Here is a 13,831-nt window from a genome sequence, read left to right as displayed (position 1 = left end):
ATTGTGTTCTATCGTTTTTTTCCCAGTGATTTTCACTTATCAATTGGGGATAAAGTAAAGGCTGGTCCTCATTAGTCAAATTTATTATATGCTAGAACTGCCAGACCCATCTATTTGTAATGCAAGTTGTTTAATTTTTCTACCTTTTGGAATGTGTCCATCTTGTAAGTACATAAAAATTCATGATGGTTCCCTTAAAAATAAAAAAAGACTTTATCCTAAGATTGTTTCATAAATCTCCTGCTTTCAGTTAAAGTATCATGGGCCAAGAATCGTTGTCCCCCTGCCTGCCATTTTCTTAACTGTTTCGCACCTATCTTTTTTTAGCAGTCCTCCCCATAACAATAACTATTTCTTTGGAATCACTTTATTGGTGCCATCACTATTGCTTTATGTTTTGATCCCGTCTCATAGTCATACATTACTACACTCCCAGCTTCCCATAGAACCACTGCTATCCCAGGGGCTTGGCTCTTGAACATAATTCAGTTTAACATCTATAGATATTAAGGCCTTGTTACAACCCATTCACTCTTCCTTTACAGCTGCCTATATAATTGTCAAAGAGATGTAGGGGAACAATGATACAATCATTAAGGGCATCCCTGGTGACTCTGTAAATAGTTTTGCTTTCTTTATCCAGCTCTAGGTGGAGGTCTTTAAGATTACCAATGAGGAAATAAAGTGCTCCATGAATTAGATATAATCTTCATACTTTTCCTGAGCCAATGTGTAGGCTCTATACATAGTTCCTGACTTATGATAGTTCAACTTATGATTTTTTGACTTTAAGACTGTAGAGAAGTAATATGCATTCAGTAAAAAGAGTAGTTTGCATTTTGAACTTTGATCTATTCTCAGGCTAGTGATGATACTGTCTGGCCACAACAGACAGCACTAGGGAGCCACAGCTCCCAGCCATCTAGTCATAGGGGTCAATTGCCTGTACTCCTCTGAGTACAGTGTTGCTCTGCTATGATGTTTGCTAGGCTTGTTAAATGTACTTCACTTATGATGTCTTCAATTTATGATGAGTTGTCAGAATGTAATCCTAGCATAAGTTGAGGAACACCTGTAAGGGCAAGCGACAAAGATGGGAAACTGGACAACAAGTGTTTTGGTTGGTTTTAGTGGAAATGTATGCTGCTAAGCAATCTGTGGGGTAGATTGTGGTTCCTGAGTACCCTGCTCTTTTGCTATATAATAAATATTGGCTCTTTTTTTTTTTTTTTTTTTTTTAAAGAGACTTGGGAACCCATGTTGGGCCTTTCCTCAGAGACATTAGCATTGAGGACAGAGAGAAAGAGAAGTACCAGGGTGCTGGAATTTTCCTGGAGCCCAAGATAATAAGGACAGTTTTCCAGTGGCAATGACTTTACCATCGTATCCAGCTGACTCTTTCACAGTACAGATCTGAGCTAAGGACAGTCACAGTGAGCACAGACTGTTCTTTCCTTCTGAGATTTTCTCAGTATTTCCCAGTTACTTAGTCCAGGAGTTGGTGACATAGCCCTACGTCTGCTCACTCCTTGGACCAGGATGGAACCAACTGTCTTTTTTTTTTTTTTTTTTTTTTTTAAATGTATTTGGTTGTTTCAGGTTACCACTATGCAGCTCAGACTTGCATTGATCCTCTTGTCTTCAGCCTCCCCAGTGCTGGGATTACAGGCTTGTGCCACTATGCCTGGACTCTGTGGTCAGTTCAGCTTGCCCTGGGGGGAGGGCTGGTGTGGCATATGGTGCTGGGGGACCTGCACTTGCCTAAGCAGGTGCTTTAGTCTGCTGAGCTATCTTGTCGGCCCCAATGGTCTTGTTGGACACAGCCTGTAGATCTGAAGCAGGGTCCTCATATCCATGCCTTGGAGATAAATGTAGATACAGGTGCTCCAGGAAAAGATTTAGGCCATATGGTTGCCTGGCATGTGCTTTATAAAAACTCAAGGTGCATAAGGTAGGGCTCTGAAAACAGTGAAGTATTTTAAAAAATCTTTTTATTTATTTATTTGGTACAGCGTCTCACTGTGCAGCTCAGACTCATAGTGATCCTCCTGTCTCACCCTCCCCAGTATTGGAATTACAGGTGTGTGCTGCCACAGCTGGTTTCATAGGCCAGCTCACAGCTGGGCTAGCACAGCATGCGGTACTGGGAATCGAACTCAGGTCCTTGCGCTACCCAGGCAGGTGCTTAGACCGCTGTGCTATCTCCTCAGCCCTGGAAACAGTGAATTTAAAAGAATCTTTCTTAGTGTCTTTCTTCTGCAGTCCTGGAACTGTATATGATGACAGTGTTTGCTAGCAGGAGTGCTGTTGCTAGATGAGTGTCACCATTGTTTTTTTGGCCTGGCTGATACAGCATGTGGTGCTGGGGATTAAACTGCAGTCCCCTGCACCTACCAAAGCTTGCCTAAGCAGGTGCTTTAGACCACAGAGCTATCTTGCCGGCCCATCATTCACCATTCTTGATTGATCTCTCCATTGGATGGTGTTCACATCCATGGCAGCCAGGTGCTGAAGGCTAGTAGCACCTTCCTGGTGACAGCCCAGATTGCCCCTGCATGTTCATATATCTCGTGTTATCTTTGAAGAAAACTGATTTCAGAAGCCAGCCCATTTGCATGGGTGTCATTGTTTAGATGACTCTGTTCTTTGTCTTCTCTAAACTTCGGCCTCAGAAATACTCTTTTCTACCCTACGCCGCAGTCCAGACTGGAGAATGCAATGGGCTGTCCTATGGGGAGGACCATAGTGGAAACCCTGTCTGTCGTGGAGTTGTCTTTGTGGAGTGTCTGAGCTGGTGGCTAAGAATGCTAGCTCTGGAACCACAGTATGTGGAGTGTGTGTGTGTGTGTGTGTGTGTATGTGTGTTCGTATTGCCTTTACTATGCATTCTGTACAGGCCTGAGGCCAGTTACTTAACCTCAGTTTCTTCATTCTCCTTCTGTAAAAGAGGAATAATATTATGCTTATGTTGCAGGATTGCTAAGAAGTTAATATATGAGATAATTGCTTCATACAGTGTTCAGTCCCTTCTTTGTGCTGTTTAGCTATTACTATTTTTATTATCATCAATCAAGTGCATCAGAGAAGGGTTGGCTGTGCAGTTTTTAAAATAAGTAGAGCAAAATCAATTAGTTACAATAACCCTACAAGCCTGTGGCTCCAGAGGTGAAAGAAAAGAATTAATGCTTCTTTGGCTGTGAAATAGGATGGAGTTGGAGAACATGCTGGAAGGGTGTGTTGAATGTGTTTGCTTCCCTGTCTCTCCTTTTGGCATTCTGTCAGCTTTGGCCCCAGAACTGTGACTGCTAAAACTTGTATAGCTTTGGGGGACCTAGGTTGCTCAAAGGATTCAAGGCCTGAGATGCCATCTTTTCATAGAGTGCAGGGGAAATGTTTTTGTCTCAACGCTGTGTGGCATAGACTAAGAGCCCCAAGCTTGACCTTGTCCATACACATGGGTAAGCTAAGGGTTAGGGTTTTTAACGTACCAAGAATGTCTTGAAAAACTTTCCTGTCTCTTATGGCTCAAATTTTAATATTAGCATTTAATTCTATTGTATTAAACATTATCTACTTTCTGGATGTTTTTGTTTGTCTTAAATACAAGCGTGTAGGAAAGAGTCAAAGGAGGCCCAATTTCTGTCTTTTGAAAGATCTGAGAAGTTGGACTTGGGGAGTGTTTCTGTTAACCCAACTGGTAAGAGTGTCTCATTGCACCTGAACTGTCAAACTATATGGCTTATGCAGAACACATCTTTTCCTTTTGGGAACCTGAAATTTTGGCTCATGGAAGGCATGGGTTCCTGTGTGATATACCTAATAAAGACCATGGGCAGTAAGCTTCTAAGGGGTTTCCTTGGTTGGCATCATTTCATACATGTCACAGCTGTTGCCAGAGGAATTAACATTCTCTCTGGCTACAGTGAGAGAGGACCCTTGGAAATCTGCATGTAGTTTCTTCTGGACGTATTCCATGTACCTTTTCCTTCGCTGATTTGCTCTGTGCCCTCTCTCCATGTAGACTATCTAGAACTACAGAGTGTGGCTCTGCTGAGTCCTCCTTTTCCTAGTGAATCGCTGGACCTGAGGGCGGCCTTGGGACCTCTGACATAACAAGCACTATATTCTTGACAGCTGCAGAGCAATAGTAGAGTAAAAGTCTCTCATAAAATGCTAGAAAACCAATATCCTCTAAAGAAGGTGGTACAGATTGACTGAGTGACTTATGCCAGGAATGGTATAGATTGACCAAGGGATTTATGCCAGGAAGGCAGAGTGATATAATGTCCAAAAATGAATCAATCAATTAATATACCTTATTAATTGAATAAAGGACAAAACCCACACAATTGTCTTGATATGTATTCAAAAACATTAAAAAATTTGTAATATGAATTTAGAGTAGAAGGAAACTCCTTTAACTGGATGTAAGGCAGCTACAAAGCAAAACAACAACAAAAACAACACAACCAAAGGCTACTCATACTCAAGGGTGAAAGCCCAAGTGCTTTCCAGCCAAGATCAGGAAAAAAAGCAAAGCTGCTCACTGTGATCTCTTCAACTCAGCATTGTCCTAGAGGTGTCATCTGGGGCCACCAGGCAAGGCAAGGAAATAAAACCATTTCTGGAAATTATGATTCACTCTTCAGAACATTTTTTTTTTTTTTTTTTCAGAACCGGGGATTGAACTCAGGCCCTTGTGCTTGCCAGGGAAGCGCTTATTCCACTGAGCCATCTCCCCGGCCCCGACTCTTCAGAAAATTCTAAGGAATTTATGAACATAAATATTCCTGATAAAGAGGCAGGTCATCCATTTTGCATGAAATTCAATGCATAGGACTTTCTCTCAGGGGTTCCATGAAGAACCTGGTCACTTGGAGGCAGAGGAGATTGTAAATGGGCAGCAACAGTCTGCCTTCTGCCTGACTTCCTGGGGTGTGTGAGTTAAGAGGACATGCTCTCCTCTGACGTGTGTCCCCTAAATCAAGGGTATACAGCAAGGGTATAGAGGTTATCAGCTGTTGAGGTTGTCACTCCTGCAATGTCTGTGCCCTCAGACATCCTGATTGCCCACAGGCTTTTTTTTCCCTAACCAATGGCATGAGAGCATCACACACTTATGGAACCAGAAAGATTCAAGTTTGCATTTCATTTCTTTGCCTTAACAGTGGAGCTTGAGGCAACCTATTAGCCTCAGTTTCCAAATGGGGATGGTAGGATAACTACCATATCAGTGAAGCTGTGCATTCAACTACGAGTGACTAAGACCAGGCGTAACGCTAACATAAGCAATACAGAAGTATACCTTGCTCCTGTTTAGAAGAAGAGATCAGGATTTAGGCTTTCTCCTACATCTGAGGCCTAGGCTCCTAACATTTTTGTTCCACTACTCTGAGCCTGTGATTCCTCACCCTCCAGGTTGCTTTTATGACCCACACTGGATTCCTTGCCCTCCTCATGGAGGATGCTTCTCCTCCTGGAGAGTGGGCTCACCTCAGCGGCCTCCCCATCTTAACAGAGCTTTTCTAGGAGCCCCCCCCCCACAGTGACTTCTTGCATTTTATCAGCCACAACTTAGCCTTATGGCTGCACTTAATTGCAATAGAGGCTTTTAAATGCGCTTTTTATCTAGGCGCATTGGCAATAAAAGCAGGCTTTCTCATGCTGTGGCAGTAGGGAGAAATGGGAACATGAGTGAATGAGTCTCAGTGACACCCACCCTGCTGAGCTGATGGTAGCGCCTGAGGAGTGCCACGCGCAGAGCAGGAGCTGATGGATGTTCCCCATCCCATCCCAGCTCACATCTTTTAGCCAGGAATGAGATGATTATTCCTTGTGAGTCTGTGATTAGGGAAGAGGTGACACCTGAGGGATCCTTTTAAGAGCAGCGTCTTTCCCATGTTTGAATACTTAGCTCAGTGCCCGCCTCTAAACAGGAGCCCCTGAGTGCCTTTCAGATGAGTTAAAGAGCAAGGGATTTGGAGCCAGGCAAACTTTAATCTTATCTTTTCACTTTCCAGGAAAGTGCCTTAACTTCTGGAGGCTCTGTGTCCTCATCTATAAGCTGGATATGTCACAGTCTTCACAAAGTTGTTCAAAGGATCAATTAGGAAGGCACTGTGGAAATGGGTGGCATCACTACTGAATTGTAGGCCCAGAAGTAGTATGAAATGCAAGGCTCCCTCTGAGATTCCTCCTGCCTCTGCTGAGCCTGCCGCTTCTGAGCAGTCTTGCTCCAGCTTCATGGCCTGAGCATCCTCCCTAGCTACAAGCGTGGCCTCATGCTGGTCGTTCTGGTCTGCATCTCAGCTCTGCCACTTCACTCGTTGGTTCTTAAGAGTAAGTTACTTGGCAGCTCTGTGTCTTTGTCTTCCCATTTATAAAACACAAATTGCCATAGTACCCTCTTCATAAGACTGTAGGGAAGATGAAGAGATAAAGTTTTAAGGGCAGAGCCTAGCACATAGCATTAACTGCTATTATTATTATTACTATTACTATTAGGCACCTTCTTTCTTTCTGCCTGATTTGTCTACATTTTATCTTTTCTCCCTCTTCTGTGCTGAATTCATGTTCTTTCATGTTGTGGGAAGGACGAAGCACTTCTTCCTCTATCCCCCCTCCATCCCACCGCTGGAAGGGCAACAACTAGGATGCTGCCACCCCTAATCCTCACAGAACCCTGGGCAGCAGCAGACCAGGGTCTGGCAGAGGGCTGCTGCCATGGTGGGTGCAAGAGGTTGGCTCTGGCCTGTAGGGCTTCTGTGTCTGCAGGCCCCACGCTGTCCCCCGCTGTTGCCAGAGGGCCCCTGAGCTGGCTGCTTTCTCCAGCCTCATCTCTCCTCCTCCCACCCCCTGCTCAGCTGCCGCAGGCCCACTGGCCCCCTCCTGCTCCTCCTGCACAGCTCTTTGCTGTTCTGAGGACTTTGCCCTGGCTTTTTCCTCAGATGGAACCAGTCTTCCTCAGTGGTTTACATGGCTTACTACCCTCGTGCAGTTTCTTCCTTCCTAAGTAGCCCTGCCTCCTGCCATGTTCTGTCACTTTTACTCTTTCTATTCGGACCACTCATCACTACCTGAGATTAAACAGAAGGCTGGGTGTGTTGATCATTCATCTCCCTGCAAACCAAACTGGAAGCTGCCTTCTGTCTCCTGTGGAGTGCTCTTGCCTGGAGCTCTTCCTACCACAAAGAGGAAGACTCGGGGCCTTATGATGGTGGCGTGAGTGGCTTCTTGGTGATACCTAGAGACTGACTTTCCAGCCTTGGTTCCCTTTCAGAGAGATGAGTGTAAACCTCAGGAGGTGAGGACAGACTCAGACGTGGGTTAGAGGAGAGGAGCTGATGCTTAAGTAGCAAGAACTGGGAGGCCAGATTGCCTTCTCTGGTAATTCGAGACAGTTCTATTCAGCTTTCAAAGCAACTTCATACACACCCTCTCCCTTAATCTTCACACCTATCGAATTAACTCAAGGATGCAGAGGTCATTTTCTTCACAGGTTGACCTCAGAGAAATGGAGCTTTGGTGTGACTCAGAGGTTAATAAAGCCCCTGGGCTCAGAGACCAAGCTCCCTCTTGGTGGGAGAGTTTCACGGGTGGGCAAGCTTGGGGGTTGAGCTGCATGGGCTTTACGATCCATTCAAGCCTGTAGGTTTATGATTCTGCAATCTTTATCTTCCCCATGAGAACACTAAGGCTCAGAGGTACTATATGACTTACTGTAACTACATACCTGGGGACAGAGAGTCACAGGAGATCCTAAAGCAAAGCCTTCAAGGCTCTAGAGGCTCATCTGATTTGTACAAAGTAGCTTGCGTCCCATCACCTTCCTTCCCATGTCCAGTACGGACAGAGAATCTAGTGACTTTCTCATTCTCAGAGCTGGCCACCGCTGACCCAGGTGCTCCATGCCAGCTTAGGGGCACCGCTGAAGGTCAGGGCTCCCTTTCCCTGCTCAGGTACCAGAAAGCCAAGTCCTTGCCTCTGGCCAGGCCTGTCTGCCCCTCCCTGGCTGCTCCACTTTGCTGCAGTCTAGTGAGGGCCCCCATCTGCACTATCCCTCATTAATTAAAAATGCTACAAACCATCTGTTTGAGGGAGCCTTGGAGAGGGGGCTGCCTGCCCGAGGCAGCATTCTCTCATACTTCTTAACTTTAATTGAAAACTTATTTTTAGAATAAAACCCGAGCCCATAAAGCTTTTCTTACAGCCAGTGGCAGCAGCAATGACGGTAGGGTGATCTTGGTGAGCCATAGCCAGAGAGGCTCTGGAGTTGGGGCAGTGGCATTAGCAGGATCCAGGTGGCTGGACTTAACCAGTCTATTAGAGAGAAGAGAAGACAGAGGCTGCAGTGGGTGGAGGAGAGAGGAGCTGACCCATAGGAGCTAGAGGGACGAGGACAGTGATACAGAGGTGGCCCTACTTAGAGGACAGCATGCTGGGTGTGGGGCAGCCCGGAGGCCTGAGTTGTAACTGCCGGTGGAGGATGGGACTAGAGATTTTTCCCCAAATCCTTGGGGTACTGGGAAAAGGATGACCTCTAGCTTTCTGCAATGGGATGATTTTGTGAAGAGGATTCAGAACGCAGATTCCCACCAAGGGACCTGTGAGTGAACAAGACAGATGATACCTTGTACATTATGCCTGGCTCGGATCCTATCTCCCTATTCTGGTCTTTTGTCCCTCCCTTACCTGTGTCCCTGGGAATACTGAAGAAGCTCTGAGGTCACTGTCATTTACAAGACAGGGTTTGAAGTTAGTGATTTCAGCCAAGGTCTCCAGACAGCCCGTACCATGGCCAGATTTCTCCGAGGTAAGCAACGTCTCCTTCACCAAGACTTCCACAAAGGCCCTGCGTGCACTGATCACACCCTTTCTAGCTGTCCCCTAGGAAGGCAAAACAGGATTATGATCCATTTCCCTATCTTTCATCTCATTGTCATTTTGTGTAGCACTGTCTTCTGACCTTTGTTACAGAGCTTTGGTGCAGTTATAGCCTTAGCACCTACTGAAGTTCAGGTGCAGATCTACATAGTTTGGATTCATCCAGCTGTGCCTGGCTTGGGTCTGGCTGCTGTGCTCAGCTTTTTCCTGCTGCCGCTCTTGGGAGTGAACCTGTTGTGCCCCTCTGGCAAGACATTCTGCTCTTGGACTAGCTGGGTGGTTCTGTCCCCTACACTCTCTGCAGGGATTGCAGCTGCAGGGTTTTTACTCCAGGCCTTATGCCAGGCCTGAGATGAGTCTGGAGGGGACAAGGTGGAGTAGGAGGGAGAGGAAGCTCTCCCACACACTCACCAGACCTGGGCTAGGACTGGATCCGAGGGTCCCCAGAATGTGGCAGAAATTCTCACTCAGTGGGAGGGGTGAGAGTGGGATGCTGTGGAGTGGTGGTGGGGGGCCCAAGGGGGTGGAAAAGGGTCTCACCCACGCTGCCCCTGGGTTTGGACCAGCAAGTCCTGCTGGTGCAGGGTAGCCGGAAGCTCTTTCACACACTCACTGGTCCTGGGCTAGGACTGTCCCTATTTTCCAGAGAAGATAGCTGATGATCAGACATAGAAGATGCCTTGATTCCAGCCAGCTCTCTTTCTGCCCCGTGGTGGGCTGCTTGTGGCCCCTACTCCCAGTCTTGGAGCAGAACCTGGGATGCCAAGCTGGTCTGGTCCACAGGCTACTGCGTGTCTTGGCCTTACCTGAGGGTGATGGTATGTGCCACCCAGAGCATTCAATGTCAGTGCAAACCCTTGTGGAGGTTGTGGGCACTGGGTGAATGAATGAATGAGGGAGAGAAAGGAGGAGATCAGTTGGCTCTAAAGAGAGCTCTTCTGCCAGCTCTAAGACTTGGATCGAAGGGATGGCAGTCAGGAGAGACCTCCTGGTGAGTCTAGAAAAAAAATCAAAGTCGCTCATTTTGAAGAAGATGAATAGCATAGGAGTGGCATGTCTGAGGTCACAGTCCCCTGTGAGAGCCAGGCCTGGAACCCTCATCCTCTGATCCCTGCTCTTTCTCCTGCTCTGGGCAAGGATCAAGGCTAGGAGGCCCTGAGCCACTTAGAATGGGCTTCACGTCAAGTCACCAGCCCCTCTCCACCTAATCTCCCCAAATCAATTTGCAAAACCTCCGTTAATATTGTCAGGAAATCTGCAAGCTGTTTCAAACCAGGACACTGCAGTAACTGCAGGTGTAAGGACTACCTAGGGGGAGACAGACATTATTGGGATAATTAAAGATTAGCATGGCCTTGGGCAGTTCAACAAAATTTACTTTTCTTGGCAGCTGGTTTTGGAAGAAACTTGTATTGTGGAAGAGCCGCACTCACAAAGAGCAGAAAGGAGTGGCTCTGCCATCTCTCTTACTAGCACTGTGCCCCCCCCCCCCGGAGGCTTTTTGGAAGAAGGGCCTCTGAGCAGCAGCTCAGCAAATTCCTTTGCCAGGTAGGGCAAGGCCGATACGGACTGTTGCCACAGAGCAGGGCTTCTTGAACTCTGATGGGCAGCGTATGACTGCAGCGTTGGATGGAACCCAGGGCCTCAACCACAGGTGAGGCTAGGCGAGGTGTTACCACTGAGTCACACCCAGATCTGCATTGCCGCGCAGTCCAGTTCAGAATGGCTGGGGATGGCTGAGACTGCGTAACTAACTGGCCCCTAGGTGCTGCCCGTGGGTGCCACACTCTTGGGCCACACGGTGAAGAGTAAAGCTGCAGAGGGATGAGGACAGGGGCTGTGGCCCAAGAGGTAACGAACAGTTTGAAGGGAAGCAGGAGGAGGCCAGTACCCAGCAGCTTCCAGGGTGCTCCAAGCCCACTCCACTTGAGGAGGGTGCTTTCTGACTTGGGAATTTGTAGACCAGGAATGAAGCCAGATGGCTCAGAAATTCCCAACTGTCTAATTCAAATTTCAGCTCCAGCATGCAGTCCCCAGAAGATGGAGATAAGAATAGTACCTACTTCATGGAATTGTTGTTAGATTAAATGAGATCATTCATTTAAAGCTTTCGAACTGAGCACATAGGAAGAGTTCTATGTAGGTGAAAGGTGTTTTCAGTCCTCAAAGACAGTTTTATGCACAGGAAAAAAGTGCTCATAAAGTACTTCAGCTTTTGAAAGGAGTGTTTTAATTTATCAAAATTATTCATTTTATAAAAATCTTGTTCTTCTTTACATTTTGAAATTTAGCCCTATAATCTTTATTGTTCCACTTCTAAGTCTACAAAATTTTAGCACTCCCTTTTAAGGGGCTTTTAGTGAGTGAGTGTCCCACTCACAAACTTAATCAAACACCTTCAAATATTTAAAATGCTCTTGATAAATTTAATATGTCTCCTTTTTAAAAATTCTATAGTTTACTTCTGGAGTGATACATTTTTCCCCCCCGGTGATTAATTCTTACAAACCTAAGAAAATCTTAAGTGTATGTGAAGGCAATATGACCTTTTTTCAATGTGAAATCACAAATCTAGCTCAATTATTAACTTATATTTTATATTGGATTTAAATACTGACCTGTTGCTCAAATAGGCTATATTCTCAAATGCTAACAATATTGAGGGAACCAAAAAGCAACAACTCTTGTTGCATAGGTTCTGCTTTATCTTGGTCTTAACCATCCAGTAGAAAAGTATGAAGATGAAATATAGGAAGTAAAGCCATGTTGTTATGTTGAGCTGTGGGGGACTCACGTCAATAATTTCTGACATTGCCAATTAAACAGAAGACCCAAGGCTATTATGGGCTTCTGTACTCTTTTAGAATATTTTGCTGAGTTTACACACCTATAATATTCAACAACGGAACTTAAAAAAAATTGGGGTATAACTATGAATGTCCATTTTGTATCTGTGTATTCAAAGTGGTTGGGATAGATATATAGTTGCATTCTCTTAATGAATAGAATGATTTTTTTCTAATGGTGTTTGTAAGTAGGATCACAAGTCTGCATCTTTTACAGCAATTAACCACTAAGAAGAATATATGCAGTGTATTATTTGTTGAAACTGTACTTTCGATTTGATTTGAAACTGTCTCATTGCTATATGTTTATCAATAAAACTTTGAAAAGGAAAAAAAAAAAGATCAATCATACAGCCAGTAACTCTCCACACCTCAGCATTAAAAATAAAATGTTTTTGTTATTTATATTATTTACTAAAAAAAAAAAAAAAAAACCAATATTGAGGGTAGCGAGTACGCCCAGCCTCTAACATTCTAGAAATATTCATCCTGGGGCTTTGAGTATCTCAAACATTTATATATTTAAGAATGAAAAAACTTTGCCCACTAAGCAGATAACTAGAGCTTCGCAAGTGGTTTTCGGGGTCGCCTTCTCAGACGTCTGCCTGAGGTTGCGTACTTACCAGTTGCAGGCCACAGCTCCACCGGGGTCTTATCAGTGGCACTGATGAAACTCATTAAGCTCTGGTTTTCGATCCTCTGTCAGGGATTCCATGAGTGAAAGGAGGAGGTGACCACCAGCATCGGTGTCCCAGGACTCTAGTCCGCGTCCCTTCACTGCTCAGCCGTTTAGTTCCACTCTCAACTAAAAGGGCTTTTAGACCAGAAATGAAGACAGATGGCTCAGAAACCACAGGGTTGGCCACTGGCATGGCCATCTGTCCTAGGACTCCTCCTAGGCCACCACAGCACCTGACTGCATTGATCATTTATTGATTTCATGAGAGATCTAAATATCCTCCTGTCTCCAGACTCCCCCAAACCTTCGATGTTGAGAGGAGGCTGCAGTTTTATTGGCTCTATTTCTCAGAACGGTGCTTCTCATGGTATTAGGATGTATTTTTCAAAATTCCAGCTTTCTCTTGTGATTTTGTTTAACTTTATGGTCACAACTCTTAGGGATGGGCTTACTAAATAAATGTTCCACTGATTACCTTAAAATGAAGGGGAGAAGACTGTTGGGATCTTCAGGAAGTTGCCACCTGCCACTGACAGCCTGAGCCTCCTTGGGCCCTGAGAACTTCTGGTGGGTGTCTCCTTGGAGTACAGAGGAACAGCCGCGCAGGCTCAGGTCAGAGACCTGGGACAAGCATTCACCTCTCTGGGACTCAATATCCTGATCTGTTTAATGGGGTTGTAGCATTTTAGTATTTTTTGGGACAGGATTGTCAGGAAGACCTGATGACACAGATAACACAACATTGCACCTAACACATCTTGAATGCTACCAAAAGTTATGTTCTTGTTTGTTCAAGCCATTTGCAACACAGCAGCTTATTACACACACACATACACACACCCACACCCACCCACCCTATATATATATTTTTTCTTCATAATTATAAAGTAAGAGCAAATCCAAGCCAACAGACCATGCAGTTTTTTTTATTTTTATTTTTTTTCGAAGTTTTATTGATAAACAGATAGCAATGAGACAGTTTCAAATCAAATCGGAAGTACAGTTTCAACAAATAATACACTGTATATATTCTTCTTAGTGGTTAATTGCTGTACAAGATGTGGACTTGTGATCCTATTTACAAACACCATTAGAACAAATCATTCTATTCATTAAGAGAATGCAACTATATATCTATCCCAACCACTTTGAATACACAGATACAAAATGGACATTCCTCAGTATACCCCATTTTTTCTAAGTTCCGTTATTGAATATTATAGGTGTGTAAACTCAGCAAAATATTCAAAAAGAGTCCAGTAGCCCATAATAGCCTTGGGTCTTCTGTTTAACTGGCAATGTCAGAAATTATTGACCTGAGTCCCCCACAGCTCAACAGACGTTACAGTACAAGTTCTCGTATGTCCTGAGTCTTAATTGACCTTAGAAGGCTAGGGCCAAAAAAACCAGCATGGCTTTATTT

The sequence above is a fragment of the Octodon degus genome, unplaced genomic scaffold (genome assembly GCF_000260255.1).
Source record: "Octodon degus isolate 3935 unplaced genomic scaffold, OctDeg1.0 scaffold00072, whole genome shotgun sequence".
Lineage (NCBI taxonomy): Eukaryota > Metazoa > Chordata > Mammalia > Rodentia > Octodontidae > Octodon > Octodon degus.
This window is presented reverse-complemented; position numbering follows the sequence as displayed.